Raw genomic sequence first — 10,334 nt, 5'->3', positions numbered from 1 at the left:
CACTTACCTTGTGAAGTTAATGTATTGATGATCAGGTCCTCAGTTTTGAAAAAGATGGCCACAATCTTAGCAAAGACAGAGAAAATCCTTACAGTGTGCTAGACACTGATGTTTACATCAAAACCCAAGTAACAATGTTTACATACAAAGTAATGCCCAATATTATCAAGAACTTTACAGAAACATATTTGGATAAAACGAACAAGCCACCTAAAACAAAACACAGTTCTAAAAATATATTATAAAATATAAATGTTCTTAACAAGAATCGAAAAACAAGAATAAAGTGAGTAGATATGTCCCCTGAAATACTCTTCTAAGATCTAGGTTGTGACAATTCCTTACATGAGGCTGATGTTTCAAGAGATTCAAGTGTATTGGTGGACTTGTGAAGGCTCCTAATACAACAGCATGGTTTAAAAATCATCAAAACTCACCTTATAAAGTGGAGACAACACTGAGCTGTGGCAAAGTGTGATGGCTTACATCCAGATTAACTTCTGCAACACACAAAAAATAAGCCTGCATGATGTCGAAAGTTATAAATCCTGTTGTTTCACAGTAGTTTATGTTTTAACCAAGACATTTTAAGTTAGCCAGCAAGCACCCAACAAATTGATCTTGTGAATTTGAGTTACTATTGCTATGAGAAAAATCAATATGCTCAGTGAACATAAAAAGAATGAGAGCAACAGGGAACAGAAACAAGAACACTGGGTCTACACACATAAAATTTGTCATTTAATCTAACCAAATTAAATGCATTTGTACAGTGAAGAAACAGGAGCACCTGAAGACTGCTCTCGAAACATGAGAATTTAATTCAGTAGGTACAGTGCCTTGTGAAAGTATCCGGCCCCCTTTGAACTTTTCAACCTTTTGCCACATTTCAGGCTTCAAACATAAAGATATAAAATTCCAATACTATGAGGTGAAGCATAATAGTGAGGGGAAAAAAACATGACAAATTAAATTACCTGTATGCACACCTTTGCATACTATGGTATTTTTCAATCAAAAATACTACTTTTGCTTGTGTTAATGGCAAGAATTTGGCATTTCTGTCAAATTTTAAAATGTCAACCTTGAAAATAATAACTGGATTGCAAAAGAGGTAGAAAATAAACATTCCACCTTGTACTCCTTAGGACAAGGGCGTCCAAAGCAGGTCCTCGAGGGCCGGTGTCCTGCATGGTTTAGATGTTTTCCTGCTTTAACACACCTGATTCAGGTGATTGGAGCTCAGAAAAAGCCTGTTAATCAGCTATCAACAGAAATCAGGTCTGCAGAAGCAGGGAAACATCTAAAACATGCAGGACACCCACCCTGCAGGACTGACGCACTGACATTAGACACCCCTGCCTTAGGGTAAAACAACACTTTCAATAGAAATACATTTTTATCAATCTAAACTGTTGGATTAAAAATAAATTTTATTTAATTATCCATCATTTGTTTTGTACCTGTTACCATGTTTTTTAGATATAATGAGCCCTCAGACACACATTAGAAAGTGAAATCAGTGATGTGTTTGTGATATATTCACCCATCTAAAATGGCTGCTGATTCATTTAGCTGTTTGGCATGTTCCTCTGCTTCGTGGACATGTTCAGCTAGCATGCCATCACTCAAGCCGTCGGTAAGGCCCTGAACCTTGTCATTCAGCAGAGCATGAAGACGACCGAGCTCTCTCTTCATCTCCTCCACGTCCTACGAATAGAGATCAGAAGCTTACATTTATATTTACTTAGCAAGATAAAATAAGTTTCTTTTTTATAAATGTTCTCAACCCACCCACCGACCCCACTCAGAATGCACAACAGTAAAAAGTTTTAAAAAGTCGTGTTGCTTTTCCTGATAATTCAGTACCTCCAGCTCCTTGTTGATGTTGTCAGAGAGCTCGTTATCCTCATTTAGTAGATTATTTCCATCTCCAAGGATCTTCTGTGCATCTTGCTTCACAGAATCGACTGCATCTCGCCTCCTCTGCAAAAACAAAACAAAAAACGGATCATTAAGCATGTCTGCAGTAATACACTTAATGTACAGTACCTTGCGAAAGTACTCGGCCCCCTTGAACTTTTCAACCTCTTGCCACATTTCAGGCTTCAAACAAAGATATAAAATTCAAATTTTTTGTGAAGAATCAACAACAAGTGGGACACAATCGTGAAGTGGAATGAAATTTGTTGGATGTGTCAAACTTTTTTAACAAATAAAAAAATGAAAAGTGGGGCGTGTAATATTATTCAGCCCCTTTACTTTCAGTGCAGCAAACTCTCTCCAGAAGTTCAGTGAGGATCTCTGAATGATCCAATGTTGTCCCAAATGACTGATGATGATAAATAGAATCCACCTGTGTGTAATCAAGTCTCCGTATAAATGCACCTGATCTGTGATAGTCTCAGGGTTCTGTTCAAAGCACAGAGAGCATCATGAAGACCAAGGAACACACCAGGCAGGTCCGAGATACTGTTGTGGAGAAGTTTAAAGCTGGATTTGGATACAAAACGATTTCCCAAGCTTTAAACATCCCAAGGAGCACTGTGCAAGCAATCATATTGAAATGGAAGGAATATCAGACCACTACAAATCTACCAAGACCCGGCCGTCCCTCTAAACTTTCATCTCAAACAAGGAGAAGACTGATCAGAGATGCAGCCAAGAGGCCCATGATCACTCTGGATGAACTGCAGAGATCTACAGCTGAGGTGGGAGAGTCTGTCCATAGGACAACAATCAGTCGTACACTGCACAAATCTGGCCTTTATGAAAGAGTAGCAAGAAGGAAGCCATTTCTCAAAGATATCCATAAAAAGTCTCATTTAACGTTTGCCACAAGCCACCTGGGAGATACACCAAACATGTGGAAGAAGATGCTCTGGTCAGATGAAACCAAAATCAAACTGTTTGGCCACAATGCAAAAAGATATGTTTGGTGTAAAAGCAACACAGCTCATCACCCTGAACACACCATCCTCACTGTCAAACATGGTGGTGGCAGCATCATGGTTTGGGCCTGCTTTTCATCAGCAGGGACAGAGAAGATGGTCAAAATTGATGGGAAGATGGATGGGGCCAAATACAGGAGCATTCTGGAAGAAAACCTGTTGGAGTCTCCTAGAGACCTGAGACTGGGACGGAGATTTATCTTCCAACAAGACAATGATCCAAAATATAAAGCCAAATCTATAATGGAATGGTTCACAAATAAACGTATCCAGGTGTTGGAATGGCCTAGTCAAAGTCCAGACCTGAATCCAATCGAGAATCTGTGGAAAGAGCTGAAGACTGTTGTTTAGGAACGCTCGAGTTGTTTTTCAAGGAAGAATGAGAAAGAATTTCAGTCTCTCGATGTGAAAACTGATAGAAACAAACCCCAAGAGACTTGCAGCTGTAATTGCAGCAAAGGGTGGCGCTACAAAGTATTAATGCAAGGGGGCCGAATAATATTACACACCCCACTTTTCAGTTTTTTGTTAAAAAAGTTTGACACAATAAATTTCATTCCACTTCACGATTGTGTCCCAGTTGTTGATTCTTCACAAAAAATGAGAATTTTATATCTTTATGTTTGAAGCCTTAAATGTAGCAAGAGGTTGAAAAGTTCAAGGGGGCCGAATACTTTCACAAGGTTCTGTAACATCTTGCTTGGAAGGCTGCACAACTATCATAGCTAGTAATTTAGAATCATGATGATATCCAAAGTTTCACTTTATACCTTCAGACCACATGGCCTTGATATATGATCATATCTATAATCTAATCATCGACATTTCAGAAAAATTAATGGTCTTGCAGAAAACCAAAACCTAAAGTGAATATCTGTGCTTATATCATCTACAAAAAAGTACGCAAAAACTCATCTAACATGCATTTGTTTAAAATCTGAGTCTTGAACAGGGATCAACCTTACGTATGATACTCTTGAAAGTCCTTCACACCAGTTTATTACACACTACATCACAATGTCCAGTGATAAGCAGTGGTTTCTACTCGTTGTACTGGGAGAAATGTGCCCATAACTTATATAACTTATTACAACTTGCCACAGCTTGATACAAACTTCTTAAACAATGCAGGTAATTTTGTATGAATACCTCTTTTTTCTTATTTAGGCTCTCCCTGTAGTTTTAATTAAAACAATGTAGAACATTTTTCACACCAACACATCTGTAACAAGATGCAGAAATGGCACATGAAAGCTACATTAAAAGCAGTTTTTCTTTTTACTTGCTTTCCTTCCTGTGTATCCAATGTCTCTCATGTAGGATATATTTAAGACCATAATAAACCTGAAACAAAGGACTGTATTTTTTAAATGTCTGTTTTCTTTTTTCTTAAAAAATAATAAAACGACAGCCATTTAAAAAACAAAAAAATAATCAAATAAAATGTCATTTAAAGAAGTAATCCACTTCTCATTTCCTTGTTCGCTGAAAAAAAATGCATACAAAGCCATGTTCCAGAAGATATAATCACCAGGAGATCTAAAACAAAACAATAGATCCTGAACAGTGGACAGGATACAATACATGCTCCCTTGGTTCAGGCCTTTCAGAGTAACAAAGGTTACTTTAAACCTGACAGAGCAAGTAACAACTGGTTCCCCATTAAAACAATAAAGGTTCTACAAACAAAAGCAGAGAAATATAACAAATCATCAGTAATTGTATTTTAACATGCTTAAACTAAGCTCCAAACGTTATTTTTTATATATTAGTATTGTGTGTGAGTTTATGTTGCATACATTTACATCTTTGAAATCTGATGGACTATGCATGGAAATGTTGGTCAAATTCTTCTTTCCAGGTTTTTGTTTATTTAAGAGAGTTAAGAAAATAAAAACACCAACATGTATTCAAATAGATCTTAAAGTGTATTTTTTTCCATTGTTTCACAACCCTCCAGCCTGGATGATATATTTGTTCATTTTGATAGCATGACCAACACGTAATTGTAGAATTGAACCAGCTGCCCCGATGTTTGTAGATCAAAGTGGAGAAAATTAGCAATGAGCGAAAACATTCACCAATGTTGCAAATATCTCAGCTTTGTTTAATTGACTAATTTCTGCTAACAAGATGCAACTGCTTCATTATAGCAATTATTATAATGTATAATTGTATGTATGTAAAAAAAGACACATTTTGATTTGGCTTATTTCACCAAGTTGAGTGTTTCATTATGAAAACTCTAGTGTGCTACTAGGAAAAGAAAAATGAATGGGAAACAGCAGGTCATCATGAAACGTAACATATACCACCAATGAAGTATAATGGTGCAAACATTTTCCAAACATTTCAAGGTCTGAAGCTTGTATGCAGCGCAGGAAAAACAAATGTGTATGTTACATTCAAAGTGTGTGGCTGCCATTTCAGCTTTAATCACTGAATTTGTAACTCCTACAATAGCAGCTTTTTATTTTCTATTCCAGGTTCTTACTGTGTTTAGTCCAAGTATATTTATTCAGCTGAACCTCTCCATAACTTCCTTAAAAAACATAAATTTATTGGAAAAGGGAATTGGTTTGTTACCATCAGTGAATCTGCAGCTTCAATTTTTGCTCCAAACAACAAAGTACTAAACATTCCCAAAATATCATTTGTTGTGTTTTTCCACAAGTGAAAGATAAAATCAGGGCAAAATATTTAAATTGCGTTGCGACCAAACAGTGTTTGATTTGACCAAATGTACCAAAAAGTACTTCTTTTTTTAAATGAGGTAGTGTTTTTAACAATTTATTGACCAAATATCAATTAATACATGAGCAATATCCAGTGCCAATAGAAAGATTTAAATAATTTTATCTTAACACGAATTTAATTTGAAAAATAATGTAAGCTGAATATCTACTTTCAAAGCAGGACAATGTTACTCTTTTTGATGGGGTAAAGATTATATTCGACAGTAACAAATATGAGCTTTTTGCTAAATAAAAGGAAATTAATTATTTTTATTCATTACCTGCCATTTATTCTAACCACTGACAAAAATAGAACATTCATTAAAGACTGTTTGTTGGACATTTGATTGTAATATATGAAAAAAACATTTTTATTATTTTGGGTAAAAACCCTTCACAGCTTTCAAAGTTAATTGAGGGACATAAACTACCACATGATTTAAAAATATTACACACTGCAGCTTACTTAAAGAGGAACAAAACCCCAAATCCAGTTTTTTGCAAATAAATTGTATAAACTGAACCTTAAGGGTGCCATCTTTACCTTACTATGCATTTTCTATGTCATGTAAACTTAGTGCTGCCCTCTTTGGTGTTGAACGGTGTTTACTGCAGTTGAATCTTCCTATTCAAACAGTAGAGTTTGGTACATGCTTACGTCACAGCCCCTGCGTTCCAGTATAAAACCGTCTCACTCAGACATGCCCCTGTAGTGGTCCTCCGCTGCCTCGGCAGTGCCAGCTTCAGGCATCGCTGAGTCAGCACCTTGAGCCCGCGGCTCAAACTGCTCAGGCCCGCTGGGCTTCGTGAAACCTCTCTTAATCTCCGGTGACCTCGTCTTAACACTTGGTGCTGTCAAGTTTGGGGGCAGCGCCAAGTGGAACTAAACCCCAGACAAATATTGAAAAATGCCACCAAAGTAGGCAGTGCCAAGAGAAACTGAGACACACAGCCAGGTGTTGGGTTGAGCGGAGGAGGATAAGCAGGGGTCAGGAAGACAAGAGTGAGTTGAGCGATGCTGGTAGTTTTGCCATGGATACATCTTTTCAGGTGGAGCATCCCCCCTCCCCCAATTCCAGAGGTTAAGGGAGGCATAAGGAAGAACAGCTTTGAGTCGAAAAGTTATGTTAGCAGCATCAATGCTAGCAAGGACTAACATTCAAAGCAGTAACAAACTTTCAGAAAGTTTACCTATACAGGGGTTGGACAATGAAACTGAAACACCTGTCATTTTAATGTGGGAGGTTTCATGGCTAAATTGGACCAGCCTGGTAGCCAGTCTTCATTGATTGCACATTGCACCAGTAAGAGCAGAGTGTGAAGGTTCAATTAGCAGGGTAAGAGCACAGTTTTGTTCAAAATATTGAAATGCACACAACATTATGGGTGACATACCAGAGTTCAAAAGAGGACAAATTGTTGGTGCACGTCTTGCTGGCTCATCTGTGACCAAGACAGCAAGTCTTTGTGATGTATCAAGAGCCACGGTATCCAGGGTAATGTCAGCATACCACCAAGAAGGACGAACCACATCCAACAGGATTAACTGTGGACGCAAGAGGAAGCTGTCTGAAAGGGATGTTCGGGTGCTAACCCGGATTGTATCCAAAAAACATAAAACCACTGCTGCCCAAATCACGGCAGAATTAAATGTGCACCTCAACTCTCCTGTTTCCACCAGAACTGTCCGTCAGGAGCTCCACAGGGTCAATATACACGGCCGGGCTGCTATAGCCAAACCTTTGGTCACTCATGCCAATGCCAAACGTCGGTTTCAATGGTGCAAGGAGAGCAAATCTTGGGCTGTGGACAATGTGAAACATGTATTGTTCTCTGATGAGTCCACCTTTACTGTTCTCCCCACATCCAGGAGAGTTATGGTGTGGAGAAGCCCCAAAGAAGCGTACCACCCAGACTGTTGCATGCCCAGAGTGAAGCATGGGGATGGATCAGTGATGGTTTGGGCTGTCATATCATGGCATTCCCTTGGCCCAATACTTGTGCTAGATGGGCGTCACTGCCAAGGACTACCGAACCATTCTTGAGGACCATGTGCATCCAATGGTTCAAACATTGTATCCTGAAGGCGGTGCCGTGTATCAGGATGACAATGCACCAATACACACAGCAAGACTGGTGAAAGATTGGTTTGATGAACATGAAAGTGAAGTTGAACATCTCCCATGGCCTGCACAGTCACCAGATCTAAATATTATTGAGCCACTTTGGGGTGTTTTGGAGGAGCGAGTCAGGAAACGTTTTCCTCCACTAGTATCACGTAGTGACCTGGCCACTATCCTGCAAGAAGAATGGCTTAAAATCCCTCTGACCACTGTGCAGGACTTGTATATGTCATTCCCAAGACGAATTGACGTTGTATTGGCCGCAAAAGGAGGCCCTACACCATACTAATAAATTATTGTGGTCTAAAACCAGGTGTTTCAGTTTCATTGTCCAACCCCTGTACATGTAGATTCATATTATCTCAAGTAGAGGATATGATTGAAGGTATAAAATATAAAACACTAAGATCAGTGCTCGCATGTCCAACTCCTGTCTTGTTACGGGTAGTGTGTTTTGAGATAGATGGTTTTATACCCGAACCAGGGCTGTGACATGGACATGCACCAAGCTGTACCGTTTGAACCAATAGGAAAATTTAACTGCAGTAACCACCATTTAACCCAAAGAAGGCAGCACTGAGACAGTTTTAGGACACAGAATTAAACAACTTGCACACAAAAAATGCACAATAAGACAAAGATAGCACCATTAAGGTCCAATTTACGCAGTTTATCTGCAAAACAAGTTGATTTGGGGTTAAGTTCCACTTTAAAATTGAACCTACATATACATTGTTGGCATTGTTTCAGAAGCCTTTTAATGCCCTACCTGGTAAAATTCTAGTACTTTAGGCAAGATTGCCAGGTGTCGTGCTGGAAAACAAAATCAGCACCTCATCAGCAGACACTTCTGATGTCATCTATAGTTCAGGAGTGGCTTGACACAAGGAATGTGGAAGTGCCTTGTGAATCTCCCCCAAAAGTCTGGGCTTTGCTTCACAATCCTCTCAAGGTTTCAGTTATCCCTGTCTTTTTTTCCAACCACACTTTTCCCTTGCATTGAACTTTCTCTCCAAACAGCCAGTTTCTCTGACAATCACCTTTTATGGCTTTAGCCTCCCTACCTTTAGCGTTAAAGCCTCGAGTGTCTGCTGCTCATCTCTTCCCCATTATTTTGAAGGCCTCAAAACGTCTGTAATAAAAATCTTTTTTATAAATTGTTGTCATGAGATTATTGACTCTTTAGTAAGACTGATTTTTCTGTTTTCATTTACTATAAGCAATTACCATAAAATTAACGTCGAATATGTCACTCTGTGTAATTAATCTTTAAACGACCTTCAATTTTTAAACTGAATTGTCGCAATAAGTTAAGATTTCTTTGATTTACTAATTAACAGAGAGGCAGCCAAAATGAAAAGCCATTAATAGCTACTGGTACCTGAGCAGCTGGCGCCTGTACTGAACATTCAAAGCGCCGACAAATGAAATATTTTCCGACAGAAGTAGCTGGAAAGCGTAAGTCCTTAACGGCAGTTGAGAAAACGAGTTTGATATATTCAAAAGAAAAATCTCGTCAAACAAAAATACTAAGCAGACAAGTAAGGCCGTTGTTAACGAGCAATTAAAGACCAACGTTTCAGAAGTAAAGGCTAGCTAGCTAACTGTTGGTCAGCTGCTAAAGTCACGAACATCGCGGCAAACAAACTTTAGAATTTTGTTATGTGTCTGTACTTATTTTGTTACAATTAAATAACAAAAATAAATAGATTCATAAACTCCTGAAAAACTTACATTTGACCACAAAAATAACAGATTAACTTCCGTTAGTTTTCTATCCGGTGACGAAGTTCAAACCGTCCATCAACTGACACGTCGAACGGATGCAGAAATTCGGGGTCCACCACCCAGGTTTGCAGGGGCCCCAACAATACAGTCATGAGTCAATTTCCAAGAAATAAATAGTATAAAACGGCCCAGAAAAATTCAAATTAAAAACCTGAATCATCTTTAAAGTTGGCTTCGAATTAGATTGTAGATGTTTTGCTTCCTTCTTTTTTATTTACTTATTTTAGTTTTCAAACATATTTTATTATATTATTTGTATTAGTTGTAGCACTTATCAGGATTTTAGAAAATATTCAGTTTATACCTTCTACTTTTGGTGCCTCTTTGTCATCATCACCACAATTGTTTCCTCAGTCATTCAAACCCAGATAACCTAACACCTCTGTTTTCTGCTTATGTTTAGCCTTTTATCCTCATTATTTCCAGTTGTGTTGTTTATTGCTTACTGTTTAATCCAGTGTAAAGCACTTTGAGTTTCCCTTTAGACTTAATGATATGATGTAATTAGACACCTAAATATAAATGTTTCTAATCTGGATATTGCAAAGTGTTTCTTATGAGGTTCAAGTTATACTCTGGGATGGAGACTTTAAACAGGTACATTTCAGGATAACTACAGAGAAATGTAAATAGAACAACATATTACTACTCCTACAAATAAATTAAAAACAAATGAGTCATTTTTTACCTTGACAAATGTTTTATACCTCTCAATCTTAACACTAACAATTTACCAG

The 10,334-nt window shown here is 38.0% G+C and overlaps 1 long non-coding RNA gene across 13 annotated transcripts in view; it reads right to left on the bottom strand.

The window, feature by feature from the left end:
• LOC124862796 overlaps positions 1 to 9,676 on the bottom strand; it is a 139,885-nt gene extending 130,209 nt beyond the window's left edge. For all 13 annotated transcript variants that reach the window (XR_007037006.1, XR_007037014.1, XR_007037009.1 and 10 more), the window contains exons 1-5: positions 9,544 to 9,676; positions 1,870 to 1,986; positions 1,547 to 1,710; positions 438 to 500; positions 8 to 65 (exon numbers count right to left, since the gene is read on the bottom strand). This is a non-coding gene — a long non-coding RNA (uncharacterized LOC124862796). The remainder of the gene's footprint in view (positions 1 to 7; positions 66 to 437; positions 501 to 1,546; positions 1,711 to 1,869; positions 1,987 to 9,543) is intronic.
• Positions 9,677 to 10,334: the final 658 nt, after the last annotated feature.

The sequence above is a fragment of the Girardinichthys multiradiatus genome, chromosome X, assembly GCF_021462225.1.
Source record: "Girardinichthys multiradiatus isolate DD_20200921_A chromosome X, DD_fGirMul_XY1, whole genome shotgun sequence".
NCBI lineage: Eukaryota > Metazoa > Chordata > Actinopteri > Cyprinodontiformes > Goodeidae > Girardinichthys > Girardinichthys multiradiatus.
Note: the sequence above shows the minus strand (reverse complement) of the source record. Positions and strands in the feature narration are given on the sequence as shown.